Here is a 14,967-nt window from a genome sequence, read left to right as displayed (position 1 = left end):
ATCCTATAAGGGTGGCACAGGAGTGAACCTCCCGGGTGCACTTCCGATTGCCCTCCAGCCGCTCCACTCATTCACAGCCATTCCTCTCCGACCCAGGCTGCAGCCCCCTGTCCCCACCCACATTCCAAGGCCTCCTGGCGATCCAGCCTATTGTCTGAGGGACCCCTCCAGGTGTCACCCCTGTGAGCAGCCACCCCCAGGCCCCGGAACTCCTGCCCAGTCCCTGTAAGCAGCCACCCCACAGGCCCTGCGGCACCCCGGACCTCGGCCTCCACGCTCCCTAGCCCGCGCCGCTCCCAGGACCTCCCTCCACGGCCCCCGGAACCACGCGCCCGCGCTCGGCTCCCAGCCCTCGGGACCCCACGTGTGCCCGCGGCGCCCAACGGCCGGCCCAGCACCCGCTCCCGGTGCCCCGCGCGGCCCCTGGGAAGGCCGGCCCAGGAGTCGGCGTGGCTCCAAGGGCGGCGGAGGCTGGGCGCGGCGGCTGGGCGCGGCGGCCGGGGACTGGGGGACGCAGCGGGGCGGCCGGCGGGACCCCGGGAGCGGCGCCAGGCCGCGCGGGCCGGCGGCGGGCCTCACCGTCAGTCACGGCTCCCATGGCGTGCGCGGCGGCGGCGGCGGCGCAGGCTGGAGCGGCGCTTGGCGGCGGCGGAGGTCAAACTCCCACAATGCAGCCGGGTAAACAGCCATGGAGGAGGAGGCGGCCGCCCGCTCCGACGCCTGAGTAGTGTCGCGGCGCCGCCGCCGCCGCCGCCGCCGCCGCCGCCGCCGCCGCGGGACCCGCGCGCTCCGCGCTCCCCGCACTCCCGGGGGACAGCCGCGGCCGGCGCGTGAGGGGGCGAGGCCAGGCGGCCGGCGGCGGCGGCTCGGGCTGCAGCCCCGGCCCCGCCGCCCCCCTGCCGTCCCCGCCCGGCCCACGCCCAGAGGCCGCCCCGGAGGCCGCCGCCAGCCTCCAGTTGAGCTCGCCCGGGCGCCGCCGCGGCTGCGGGAGCGCGGGGTCGGGGCCCCAGCGGCCTTCGGGGAAGGTGGTCGCGGCCCCCGCCGCGCCCGGGCCGCCGCAGCTGGGGAGGGACCGCAGCCGGGGGTGGGGCGCGCGGCGCGGCGGGGCGCCTGGAGCGGGGCCGCGGGCCGCGGCGCGGGGTCCCGGCAAAGTTGGCGCCCGCGCGCGCCGGGGCGCGTCTCGGGCGCGGGCGGGCACGGGCGGCGGGAGCGGCCGGCCAAGGAGGAAAAGGCCCCGGGTTCCAGGTCGCGCGGTTCCGGCCGCCGCGTCTGCCCCCTGGCTGCATGGGCTCCGGCGGGTGCGGGAAAAAGGGCGAAAGAAACTTGGCGACCTCCTGGAGGAGTTCGCGGGGCGGTGCCCGCGGGCCTGCCCACCCCCGAGCTGGGGTCCCGTCGGGGGTCTGCACAGGGGGGGGGGCTTTCGTTTCATTTTGTCTTTGGTTTTCAGAAACCGTCTGTGTGACCGTCCCCGTCGTAAGAGGAAGTTGGGATCGGAGGGGGAGGTGGTGGTGCTCCACAAGAAGCGTCGCCCATGCGTGGAGTGAGACCTTCCCCAGCAGATCCCAGGGCATCTCTGCCCCCAAAGTCACTTTGATTGGATTTCGATGACTTTCTCATAAATGGCACCACTTAGGTGCCAGTTGAGGAAACAGACACCACAACGGTTGATTTGACCTCCAAGGAGAATTTATGCAGTTAGCACCAGAAGCCTGGCAGAGTTTTGAACCCAGGTTTGGTATTTGATGGAGACGTGTCCTTCTTTTCTAGTTTTCCTGACCCTCTTGCATCTTCATATCCTGTATAAAGCAGTTACTTGCCTAAGGTGAATTTGGTGGTTTCGGTTTTCTTACTGAAGTTGGGTCCCTTCTCCAGGGTTTCCCCAGTTCTTTCAAAGAGGAAGAGTTGTAAATGCAAATGTATGCTAAGGAAGTGTAGTTAACCTCTACAAAAAAAATCTGGTATATGTAAATTTTTATTCATATTAAGGGAAGCTCATAACTTCAGTAATACCCTTGCAGTATTCTTAAGAATTCATGCTCAAATTGGATGTAGGGGTACATGCCTGTAATCCCAACTGCTCTGGAGGCTGAGGCAGGAGGATCGAAAGTTTGAGGCCAGCCTCATCAATTTAGGGAGACCCTGTCTTGTAAAGGACTGGGGATGTGGCTCAGTGGTAAGGTGCCCCTGGACTCAATCCCCAGTAAAAAAAAATAATAATAAAATAAATAAATAAATAAATAAATAAATAAATAAATAAAAATTAAAGCTCAAGAATTAGCTTTTTGGTTCAAAGGCAAAAATTAACGGGTGTATAACTTTCCTTCCCCTTCCTCCTGAGTTTGAAAAAATATTGGCCTAAGGGGCAGGCCGGTGGTCCTTGGGTTTCAGACCCTGTTCATTTCCTTGGTTTTGGATAGAGAAAACTAACCAAAGATGTCTTTAAATCTTAAGTAGTACAAATAGTATATTGAACATATCAATTGGTTGTCTATCGCCCAAGAGGCATTTTGGTGGGGGTATTTCTTATTTGAAAAATGATTGTCAAGTAGTGAAAAGATATTTTTAAAAGCTGCCTGTCACTTGATCTTATCATCTTATTGATTTTGAAACAGTATCTAGTGAGTTCAAAGAATCTTTTAATGTTTTTAAAGGAAAGTATTGCTGATCCTTGTAACTGTTAAATTTCCAAGAAACATTTTATCAGTTACTCATAGATGGAGTCCTGACCAAACACTTTATAAGTTCTTTTGGTAAACTCACAATTTTGTTAATGAGAAGTTTTATAAAAGTAATAAGGCCACAGGGGATTGAAAGACTTTGAAGTTTGAGGTGTACCTGAAAATGAACATTCCTGAAACTTCTTGACTCACGTGGTGGGCAACACGTGGTTTGAACTTTCATGAACTCTTCAAAATCTGCATTGTCAGCCACATAATTTACCTCACAACTGCATTGACACAGAACTATGAGTTGAACATTTAAGAATTCATTTTACTCCCAGTGGCCTGGGAGGCTGAGACAGGAGGATCACAAGTTAAAAGTCAGCCTCAGCAATTTAGTGAGGCCTTGAGCAACTTACCGAGAACCTGTCTCAAAATTTAAAAATAGATAAAAAGGAATGGGGATGTGGCTCAGTGATTAAGCACCCTGGGGTTCAATCCCTGGTACAAAAAAAAAAAAGAAAAAAAGAATTCACTTTCTTTTTGTCATATAATATGTAGCAAGAGAATATCCTATTGAATTTTAGAAGTGGCCTTTTTTTCAAATACTAACCATTTTGTCATTGTTAATGTAGGATGGACTCAAGTCCTGTGCCATATCGACAGTTCTTTCCAATTTAGGGAGAACTTTAGGTAGAAACATAATTGGAAATAGACAGTTTTAAGCTGTAAGAAAGCTGATTTGCACTTTGAGCTTCTGTAACCTTAGATTTTGTGATTTACACAAGTCTTTAGATTCCTGGTTTCTTTGAGAATATTAGAGACTAGTTGAGGAAAATAGATAAAAATGGGGCCTGTGGTCTCAGGGGTAGAGTGCTTGCCCAGCCTGTGTGCAGGCCCTGGGTTCAACTCCCAGTCCTGCAAAGTAAACAACAAACAAACATTCAAAAAAATTGAGTTTTCCTTCTGAAAATATATGAGAGCTCATGATGGGTCTTTATCTGAGGGCTATGAAATTAGGTGGGCCTTTGTGGATATTTCTGAAGTATGCTTTTAGAATAAAGGTTATGCTGGGCTCTGTGGACCTCCAGGAGTCCAGGAGTGGTTAGAGATTCATCTTTTTATTAAATGAAATGGGGGTGAGAATATTCATGCCCAGGAGGAAAAAAGTTGTAAAAAGTAGAGTTTTGAGCTCAGTACTTTAAAGATGTCTTCAGCCTCATCCCGTGGGCCTCAGAGGTGCAGAAGCACTTCCATTTTGTTCCCACAGCAGATCTTTCCTGTCAGTTGATGAGCCATGCACATACACAAAGGGCAGGCTGGCCTGCCATGCTTGCCCTGGGTGCCTTGCAGCCTAGTCATTGTATCTAAAAGTTCAGACCAGATAGATTGAATAAGCAGGGACTCGAGTCCCATGCCGTCCATTAGAGTAAGTGGTTCACAGCTTCACGCTCTTATTTCTTCCCAGCAAATGTGAAATCTGACTAGGAGGCAAGCAGTCACTCCAGGAAAATGTGTTTGTGCCTTGAAGGGAACACGATGGGAAAAGAGTTTCTGTGTCAAAACAGACCTAGGTTCAAGCCTAGGTTCTCTCATGCACTGTGGCTACTTAACCTGCCTGACCTTCTAGTTACTCATGTGGACAGCGGCTATCTAGCAGAGTTGTTCAGAGGCTGGCTAGAAGTCTGTGTGTGTGTGTGTGTGTGTATATTTAATTTTTTTTTCTTTTTAGATATTCATGGCAGTAGAGTGCATTTTGACTTATCACATATACATGGAGTCTAACTTCTCATTCTTGTATTTGTATATTATGTGGAGTTTCCCTGGTCCTGTAGTCTTACATGAGCTTAGGAAAGTTCTGTCCAATTCAATCTACTGCCTAGAAGCTTCTTGTATAAAATTAAGAGCCCTCGTTTGTCCTAGAGGAAGGAAGGACTTAAAAGCCAGATTTAGGTAGCCATAAACATTGTAGTAAACATGCATAATCGTATGCTAGTGTACATTATTTTCAAATAATGTAGCTATTAACCTATAAAACTTTTTAAAACCAGGTTTTCAATAGTGTGGTAGAACTGAGTGGTCTCCAGGCTGTAGACATTTGGAGGTACATTTGGCATAACTGAAGACACGCATGCTGCCCAGGAAGAAACAGTGGCCACCCTCCAGCACCAGAGTTCTCTCTGTGGGCAAGAGTCCTTCGAACATTTCCTCTGTATTTGTAATTTAAATTCAGAAATTGAAGTTCAGGGCTTGGGATGTAGCTCAGTGGTAGAACTCTGTCTAGCCTGTGAGAGGCACTGGGTTTGATTGCTATTTAAAAAAAAAAAGTGTTGGAGTTGTGGCTCAGTGGTAGAGTGCTTGCCTAGCACGTGTGAGGCCCTGGGTTCAATCCTCAGCACCACATAAAAATAAAACAAAATAAAGGTATTGTGTACAATTGAAAAAATAAATTAAAAAAAAAAAACTTTACATGTACTTTCTAGTCTGTTACCCCTAGAAATGCTTCATAATTCCCTCCTTTTGGAGATCCTTACAGTACCTCATGGACTAAGTGGGTGGAAGATACACCTATAACTTTGCCTAATTTCTTCTTATTATTTTTTATTTATTTTTATTTACACATACACACACACACACACACACACACACACACACACACACACACCAGGGATCAAACCCAAGGCTTTGCATATGCTAGGCAAGCGCTCTGCTACTGAGCCACATCCCCAGCCCTTTTTGAAATTCTGTTTTGAGAAAGGATCTCAGGATGCTGTCCAGGTTGGCCTTGAACTTGAGATCCTCCTGAGTACCTGGGATTACATGTGTGTGCCCTGTTCCCTGCTCATTCTGCCATCATTAAGAAACCTACACGACTGGGTATCTGTGTCCATTTTTCTCAACAGGAAAAGGAGTCTTCTTGTAGAACTGAATCATATTTTCCTTTAAATGTTAAAAGAGGGCATTATATGTTGAAAAGGTGTAAGTTGTATGAGTAAAATACTTAGAATGCTCATGGCCTTAAAAATAAAGTTGTTTCTTCTGTTTCTGGGGTCTTTCCCCTTTCCTCTCATCTGTTCCTGATGAGCATTTCTGCCTGCTGATTTGGGATGATGGTTATGAACTTGGACTTTAGACTGGAATCTGGATTTGACTCTTCTTTTTACAAGTTCTCTGGTTTTCTTCTCTTGGTCCAGTAAGCTTCTCTGAGTTTGAAGAAGGTGGTCATTAAATGGAATAATAAATGCACAAAACTTTACTCAGTCCTGGGACCCTAGGAAGTGCTCTGAAAGTGGTAGCCATTTTGAAGATAGTTTCGTTCTCATCTTTAAAAGGAGATAACATTTAGTCAGGTTCATTCACACATAAGCATTCTGGAACCATCCTACCTTCAACTCAAGAAATCCTTTCACACCTGCTTACCACAGGCAGGTACCCCAGCCTGTGGGACAATCAGACCTGTCCATTGTTCTTAGCAATGGATGATATCTTCTGATGACAGTGACTGGTTATGTCAAAATCGTGGGCAAGTCAAGGGCCAAACCATCCAGCCTGCCCAGGTTTGGAACCATGACCCATTTAAAAACGATAGGATTTTATAGCCTAGAGCAAAGGTCAGCAAATTTTCTGTAAAGGACCTATTAAGTATTTCTAACTTTTCCAGCCATCCAGGTCTGGTGCACCTACTCAGCTCTGCCACTATGTCCAGCAGTGAATGGCTGTGCTTGGGCTCTAATAAAACTTGACTTATGGACACTGATATCTGAATTTCCTGTCATTTTTAAAATGCCATAGAGTACTTTTTTCCTCTTATTTTCAATTATTTAAAAATATTAAAAAAAACATTCTTAGTTCATGACATGTGTAGACAATAACTGATTTGGCCTGTGGGCCCTCATTAGCTCACTTCATGCCTAGAGGAATATTAGATCCACGGATTTGTGGCATCGCCAAGCAACACACCCCTCCAGTTCCCCCATATAAATGCACACATCCTGCTACTTTTCCCTTCATGTAGTCTGTGCTTTAGGTATGGCAGCCTGATGTAATGCTTCCTTCTCACTCCAGCACGTTGTTATCAGTCATAGTGAGTGGCCTTCCCTTCTTAGTGTGTATTAGAGTGTGTCACCAGTTAATTATATTTATTCCTAAAAATGTTCTCGCCTTGCCTGGTTTTCCACAGAGCTCCCTGGTGGGACACTCATGGATGATGGTTTTGAAGGGAATGGGTGCATTTCCAGCTGTCTGGTGCTTCCTGCTCCTGTGATCAGCCTTTGCCTTGAAGGGGACGCCATCAATACTGGCCCCTCAGGCTGCTAACTGGACAGTCTTACCTGAAGGAGACCTACCTCCTGGCCTCCCCCATCCTCATTCTGCTGCTGTGTTTGGTTAAATAAAGCACACAAAGATTCCTCTTGTGTCCTATCCCCTGGAGATTAGCTGCAGGATTGGTGTGTGCGGAGCATGTGGATATATATGTCTGTGTGTAATTTCATCTGGCTACCCGGAGGCTCCGAGGGCCACTTCTTTTAGTTTTGCTTTTCCTTGCTCCCTTGACCCTTGCCTCCTGGTCATTGTGTAGGGTGCACATTTGGAGACCTGGCAACTGCTGGGATGGGTTGACTTGTTTACTTGCCTCTTCCTCCCTTTCAGCATTCTCTACTGATCGGCTTCTTGGACAGCAAGTGAGTTCTTCTTGGAGTTTCAACTATTCAAAATGTCATCATGCTGAAAATAAAACCGCTAGAAGTTATTGGGTACTTTAGGATTTTTTTTTCTTTTTCCAAGCATAAACCTAATGCAGTATCAGAAGCATGAGTTAATATTTTAGATACTTAGAGATAAAATGCAATTTAAATTTTTTTTGTTATTTTATCTAGATATTAGAGCTGCAAAATATGTTATTGCTCTTAGCACCTATGTATTTTTTTAAGCTAAGTTTGGTACTTTTTTTTTTTCAGATGACAATTTGGGCAATAAAAATCCTACGTCATTAGGGCTGGGGCTGGGGCTCAGTGGTAGCGCACTTGCCTGGCATGTGTAAGGTACTGGGTTCGATTCTCAGCACGGCATATAAATAAATAAAATAAAGGTCTATCAACAACAACAACAAAAGAAACCTATGTCATTAAAAAAAATGTTGAGTTTATATCTAAGAAATAAAACAGTTGATCAAGTGGGCATTGGTGTATATGCCAGACTACTCATTGCCTTGTTTTTTATAATGAAGCAATCTAAATACCTATTAATAAAGGCTTAATTAGGCCAATTGTGGCCTGTCTTCAAGTGAAATACTGTGCAGTCTATGAAAAGGATGATGCAGGTTAATATTTATTGTATTGGATGATGTTTAGAAAAAAGAGAATACCTGAGTGTGTTGGCATACTCCTATAATCCAGTGATTCTGGAGGCTGAGACAGGAGGATCACAAGTTTGAGGCTAGCCTGGGCAACTTAGAGAGACCCTGTCTCAAAATAATAAAAGGGAAGAAGTGTAGCTGGGTTCAGTCCCCAGTACCTCAAAAATAAAAAAAAAGAGAGAACAAAGAAGAGTATTATAGTGGGCATTTTCTAAGATGGACAAAAGCCTTATAAATAGCTAAAGAAAATGACCTGAAAGGAGATACACCAAATAATGGGAACTTATTTCTAGGTAATAAAATTGTGTGTAATTTTTTACTTTTCTTGAAATTTTTTTCCAGTTAGCTTGTGCTGCTTTTATAATTGGAAAAAAATGATAAAGCTATTTTAAAAATAGGCATAATTGAAAACATCTCTTATTTGTTGCTAAATGAGCCCTCACTCCCAGGGATGCTTAATTTCCTTCACGGTTCATGTTGTATTCAATGAGAAATGAAATATACTTCCTCATGTAACTTTAAAAGTGTTTTCTATATTTAATAAACAAGAATGTTTTCTAGACTCTACCAACAGGAAAGAAAAATCCATACAGAATTAAGTGGATTTTCAAAAAAAATTAAATTAAAACACACATTGTCTCATTTTTACAGTGTGAGATGATTTTCATCTCTTGAAGTTCCTATAAAAGTGTAAACAATTTTTTTAAAAAAAGTCATAAAGAATTCTGTTTGGAAGTGATATGGAGGTCTCCAGTTTATCGTCTGAGTTAGTTTGATCCAGGTAGGGCCTCACTTTCCTCATCTGTAAAATGGGGCAATACTTTACTAAATTGTTGTGAAGATTAAATGAAGCAAGTGCTTAGCTGAGCACTAGACATGTGGCAGCAAATGAAAGGGGCAAAAGGGTGGAAGAGATAAGGGTAATAATATACCCTTATATTAATAGTAATAAGAATAGTAATAATAATAATGGTGATGATGGCAATAACACTGGTTTGTAATATAATAGTTTGAAATGCTAACATCCCTTCCAGATGCAGACCTTCATAAGGGCAGATCCCCCCCCCCCCCCCGTATTCACCAAACCTGAACTCTCTAACAAGAGCAGGCACCTTGACCAAGACAGGCTTGTACTTTAATTTCGCCTTGTCATCCCCCCCCCATTTCTGTTTATACAACACTCCCCAACCCCCAAAAAAGTATTCAGGGACTGACAACTCACTAGCATAGAATTGGTGTTGCTTAAGTATTTCCTGAATGAATGGTGACCTAAAGAAACCATTTCTTCTTGACAGAGTGTGGTGGACTTTGACAGGGATTTTGGTCATTAAAGTATATGGGCAAAAACGCCAGAACAAAAACTGCTAATGAAAGGAAACTATTTTGATTTTTAGTTTTTAAATAAACTATAGCAATTTTGTTACTTTTTTTATTCTTAGCTTGATATCTTCAATTACAACTCATCCGTCACCTGCCTCTTTTGTGGTTTAACTATGATAATTTTAGTAAATTTTCACTTTGGGATAACTTAAGTTTTGGATTATGATTTAGATCCCTAAATCCCAAGTTCTTTTTTGAAATACAATTCACTGTTATGTGGAATTAGAAATATTGACGTAGTCATGAAGAATAACTATATCTGGCTGTGATATATTTACTTTTTGATTGAGACAGTAGGACTGAAGAGTTTGTTATAGGACATTTTAGGAAATGCATGGAATATAAAATATGGAAATATGATAATTCATGAAGCATGTCTATCAAGTATGTATTACTGAGAAGTAATCTACTCCAGAGCTTTTTGGCTCGAAACCACCATTTTTATTTGCTTACAATTAAGGCAGGGCAGTTCTTCCACTGGTATTGCCTGGCCTGAGGGTACTCATGTGACTTCTGTCATCTGAAGACTTGAACTGGAGCTAATTGGTCTAGAGGCCTGGAGCTGGGTCACCTCTGAGCTTCACATAGTCTCCTCTTCCAGCAGTTAGACCAATCTTCCTTTCTTGGAGGCACCATGTTCCCAGAGGATGAGAGTTGCAGGGCTTCTTGAGGACAAGAATTAAAAGTCTTAAAGCCAAGTCTGGTGACCAAAGCAAGTTACAAGCCCAGACAGATTCCAAAGATTTGAAGCAGATCCCACCTCTTGATGGAAACTGCACAGGACTGTATGGGCATAGGGGATTATAGCCAGTTTGGAGAACAGTCTACTGCCTGCTTGCTTTTGTAATGTTAACCAAACTCCTTTTTTTTTTTTGCCATGACTGTTAAACTCTACTTCAAAACTGGTGCAGTGGCTCATGCCTGTAATCCCAGCAGCTCAGGAGGCTGAGGCAGGAGGATTGAAAGTCCAAAGCTAGCTTTATCAACTTAGCAAGGCCTTGTCTTTAAATAAAATATAAAAAGGCAGGGGTTGTGGCTCAGTGGTTAAGCACCTCTGGGTTCAATATCTGGTTTAAAAAAAAAGAAAACCAAAAAAACTCTGCTTTACAGAAAAATGCTACATACTTCTCTGGTCATATGGTGAGATGAGAGCTTTGTGAGTTAGGTACTATTATCCTGTGGGCCTTAGAGAGCTTACAAAACTTGCTCTAAAGCTTTTGTCAAGTTAGGAGAATTGTATAAATTAAGGACAGCTTATCCACATACCAGTGCTTCTTACGCTCACCAATAAGGAACTCACATGGGAGAGAGGTGAGTGAGAAGTGGGAGGAAGTATTTCTTTTTTTCTTTTTTGGTATTGAGAGTTGAAAGGGGTGCTTAACCACTGAGCCACATCCCCAACCTCCTTTTTTTTTTTTTTAAATTAGGAGACAGGGTCTCTCCAAGTTACTGAGGCTGGCCTCAAACCTGAGATCCTCTTTCCTCAGCCTCTCAAGTCTCAGGGGTTGCAGACATGTGCCACTACATGCACCCGTCAGGAGGAAGTATTTCTTTTAGAATCTTGAAAAAACAGTCCAATATTTGACATAAGTTTTATATTCGACCACATATTATACCTCTTTGTCTTACCATAAAATTAAGTTTAATTACCCATCAAATTAAATTTTATCCTTTTTAAGAAAATGAATTTTTTTAGAATCGAAGTAAAAGCTAATCAGCTAGAGGTCTTTGGAAATTTGACTACTTTAAACAAAAAGAGAGGTTACTGTACAGATGTGGTGTAGTTCCCAGAATTGGCTGAAAATTAGGCTTCAGATGGAGCGGCTTTGGGCACCCAGATATTGGCACTTGATGAATCTTCTCAGGAGGTTTGAGAACTGCTCTCAGGCAGTTCCCACTCTACTGAGAGTATGTCTTTCAGGCCTAGACTGGATGCTGGTAGTTGCCTTGGTTATTGCCTCACTAAGAGGGTACCCCCAGGGAGTTACTCCCCAGCAAGAGGAATGGATGCAGAGTAGGTAAAACCAACAGACAGATGTCCGCTAGCTGAACATTTTGTGGACCACTGTGAATTAGTTGCTTTGTGCATCGTCTATCACATTTAATATTTGCCAAAATCAATGACCCTTGATTCACCCTTCTTCCAACTCCATATGCCTCCAAGATTCTTAAACTCCAGTTTGAGAAGCATTCTTGTGGCTATCCACCATATATTTTCACTTCAGCTTTATTAGTGCTTACTACTTTAAGTCCGATAATGCATCCGTTTTTTTCTGAAACATGCATTTCCCTGATTTTTATTTATTCACTTATTTTTCTTCAGGGGGGGGCGCATGTTGAATATCAAACACGGGACCTTGTACATACTAAATGAAGACTGATTTTTTTTTAAATCTTTGATTTCTGATTCAACCATTTACTAGTAAGAGAGTCATAGTTAATGTTTTTACCCATTATTGCACAGCAACCCTTTAGGAACTAGTGAGATAAACGTAATAATTGGTCCCTGCACTCAGTTTCCCCACACTGCCCTGCATTTGTCTTCTCCTGGTTTCTAGCTGCCTTCATTGTAACCTTACTAATATTAAAAAAAAATCTTGAGTATAACTCATCAGCTGAAGGGAAAACCTACATTTATATAGCTTTTATAAAAGTAAGGTAAACCCACATTTCAAATAGTAAAATGCCATGCACATGCAGTGTGATTTTAACCAGAGCATTTTCATGTATTTTTTTCTGTTTTGTTTTATACTCTAATTCTGTGAAGTCAGGAAAGAGCAGATGTTTTCTCTGGTTTTTAGCTGAGGATGGTTTAGAAAGGGTAAGTGATTTCATCTGCAGCACAGGAGTGTTGGCAGTAGAACTCCAGTGTTCTGACTTCCTATGCCTTCTTGAGGTGGTTCTAGAATTTTGATTTATGGCAGAAGCCTGTTTTCTGGATTCTCAAGGTTTTAAGCTGAATTTGAGATGGATAAGCCAGACCTCCTTTGGACAATGTTCCCAATTGTCTAAATCTATTCAGGCTGCCCTGTGCCATAAATTGGATAGTTTGCACACCACAGTTCTGGAGGCTGGGAAGTTCAAGCTAAAGAGTCCAGCAGATTCTGTGTAAGAAGAGCATGCATCCCATTCCTGAGGAGTCAGTCCTCATAGACTAATGACCTCCCAAAATATTCCGTCTTCTAATGTCAGCTCCTGGGGGTTAGGATTTTAGCAAATGAATTTGGGGGGAACATAAACATTTGTGGTGGTGTGTGAGGTGTGCAATGATGGTATCTAGTAGTCACCTTGGTAATGGACTTTTTGTTTATTCTTGCCTGGGAAGCCCAGCTTCTTTTTATCCCCACAGATAGCCAGTCAAGGAGCTGGATTACCCCCTCACTTGCCATGGTTATAAGCTGGTTTTGAAGTACCTCCTGGAGCCCTTCAGTCTGGCCTGATTGTACTTACTCATGTTGTAATTACCACCTTAAGGTGTAGTCACTTGTCCTCTGGCCCCTGGAATCTTCTTTTAAACGATCCTCACTGTTTTCTGTTTTCTGCTATTGAGGTCTACTATTACAAGAGGTCTTAAGAGGAATACTTGACACTTTTGTTTAATTAAGGTCGCCATACAGTGTTCTGTTAACATTAAGGTTGTGTATTAGGTCACCTTTCCCCTATACTTTCAAAATTTCATTGTAATCTGAACCATAAACTTGTCTGTGATGGTAGTATGTATGGAGGCTCTTGTTTGGCCAGGTCTTTTATAAACAGAGACACCTCATTCAAACACATAACACTAGTTTTTAAATAATCTTTTTCTAATTTGTATTATATAGCATCTAGCTATGTTCAGTTCAGAACGAGTCAAAAACCTATCTTTTTTTTCCCCCTTCCATTTTTAGTTTGGTCTCATGGTTTTTGCAAATGTCTTGAATCTTGAACTTGATCTTGAAAAGAATGCTAGTAAAGTCATACAGTGAAAAATATATACTTTTTGTTTCTTTATACTTTATTTTTATTCACTGTTTTTTTTTTTTTTTTTTTTTACATTTTGGTATACTGAACACGAGGGCATTTCAGTGTCCTAGCTCACTGCCCTTCCAAGAGGAGATATTTAAGGATCCATTCACTGTGCCCTCTACTCCCCACTCTGTTGATTATTATTACTCTGGTAGTTATAACTGTAAAGCACTTGCAGATTGAAGTTAGAAAAGAGACCATTTGCCATTACATTGGGATACTTTAAAGGAATCACTTGTTTAAATTTACTAGCTTCCTAAAGCTAGTAAAGATGTTTATGGCTTCCAAGATTCCCTGTTAACATATCTCAACACTGCAAGACAGTGAAAATAGCACACGTTCAGCTATCCTAGATTATGAGAAAGGCTAGCTCCTAGAAAAGACATTTCAGTAGTATAAATGGTGCAAAACTGAGAAATCAGGTGTCATCGTGAACAGCAGCCACGGCCTGGTGGGAGGCAGGTCTCTTGGTGTGCCTGCTCCTTTAGCTAATGGCCAGCAACCATCCGCTTTCTTTCCCATAGCTCTGGTGTCAAACCGGAAAGTTCTTATTGGCTGGCATTCGTAGTGGAACACCAGCCTATTTTCTCTGTGCTCTCCCCGCTGTATAACTGCATAAGATCTGATCCCTCATGCTCTTACAAAGAGAAACATTTGCATTCTGGTTCTTTTGTTTTAGGAATACTTCAGAATGCAAAAATAGTGAACTTGGACCTTGAAGATTTAAAAATTTATCTCAATTAAGGTACACCAGAAAACATTGACCTTATAGCCAATATAGCATTCTCACTTTTCACATTTTGAATGGTTTTCTTCTTCTTTTTTTCTTTTTTTAAAAACTTCCCAGTTGCCCTGAAGACCTTAAAAGAGCATGCTACAGGGATACTGCCACATCGATGTTCATAGCAGCACAATTCACAATAGCTAGACTGTGGAACCAACCCAGATGCCCTTCAATAGATGAATGGATAAAAAAAATGTGGCATTTATACACCATGGAATATTATGCAGCACTAAAAAATGACAAAATCTTGGAATTTGCAGGGAAATGGATGGCACTAGAGCAGATTATGCTTAGTGAAGCTAGCCAATCCCTAAAAAACAAATACCAAATGTCTTCTTTGATATAATGAGAGCAACTATGAACAGAGCAGGGAGGAAGAGCAGGAAGAAAAGATTAACATTAAACAGAGACATGAGATGGGAGGGAAAGGGAGAGAAAAGGGAAATTGCATGGAAATGAAGGGAGACCCTCACTGCTATACAAAATTATATATAAGAGGTTGTGAGGGGAATGGGAAAATAAACAAGGAGAGAAATGAATTACAGTAGATGGGGTAGAGAGAGAAGATGTGAGGGAAGGGGAGGGGGAATAGTAGGGGATAGGAAAGGTAGCAGAATACAACAGTTACTAATAGGGCATTATGTAAAATTGTGGATGTGTAACCGACATGATTCTGCAATCTACATTTGGGGTAAAATTGGGAGTTCATAACCCACTTCAATCTAATGTAAGAAATATGATATGTCAAGAGCTTTGTAATGTTGTGAACAACCAATAAACAA

At 43.0% G+C, this 14,967-nt stretch overlaps 1 long non-coding RNA gene across 2 annotated transcripts; it reads left to right on the top strand.

Moving 5' to 3' along the window:
- The first annotated feature begins 530 nt into the window (after nucleotides 1-530).
- On the top strand, nucleotides 531-14,570 carry LOC308640258. 2 transcript variants are annotated; one of them, XR_014020202.1, is made up of 3 exons: nucleotides 531-678; nucleotides 14,081-14,146; nucleotides 14,249-14,570. It is a non-coding gene; the product is annotated as an uncharacterized lncRNA (long non-coding RNA). The 2 variants fall into 2 exon arrangements; XR_014020203.1 differs by lacking the exon at nucleotides 531-678 and adding an exon at nucleotides 7,307-7,414.
- Nucleotides 14,571-14,967: the final 397 nt, after the last annotated feature.

This window comes from Spermophilus citellus (assembly GCF_964194105.1).
Source record: "Spermophilus citellus genome assembly, contig: SCAFFOLD_91, whole genome shotgun sequence".
In the NCBI taxonomy this organism is placed as follows: Eukaryota; Metazoa; Chordata; class Mammalia; order Rodentia; family Sciuridae; genus Spermophilus; species Spermophilus citellus.
Note: the sequence above shows the minus strand (reverse complement) of the source record. Positions and strands in the feature narration are given on the sequence as shown.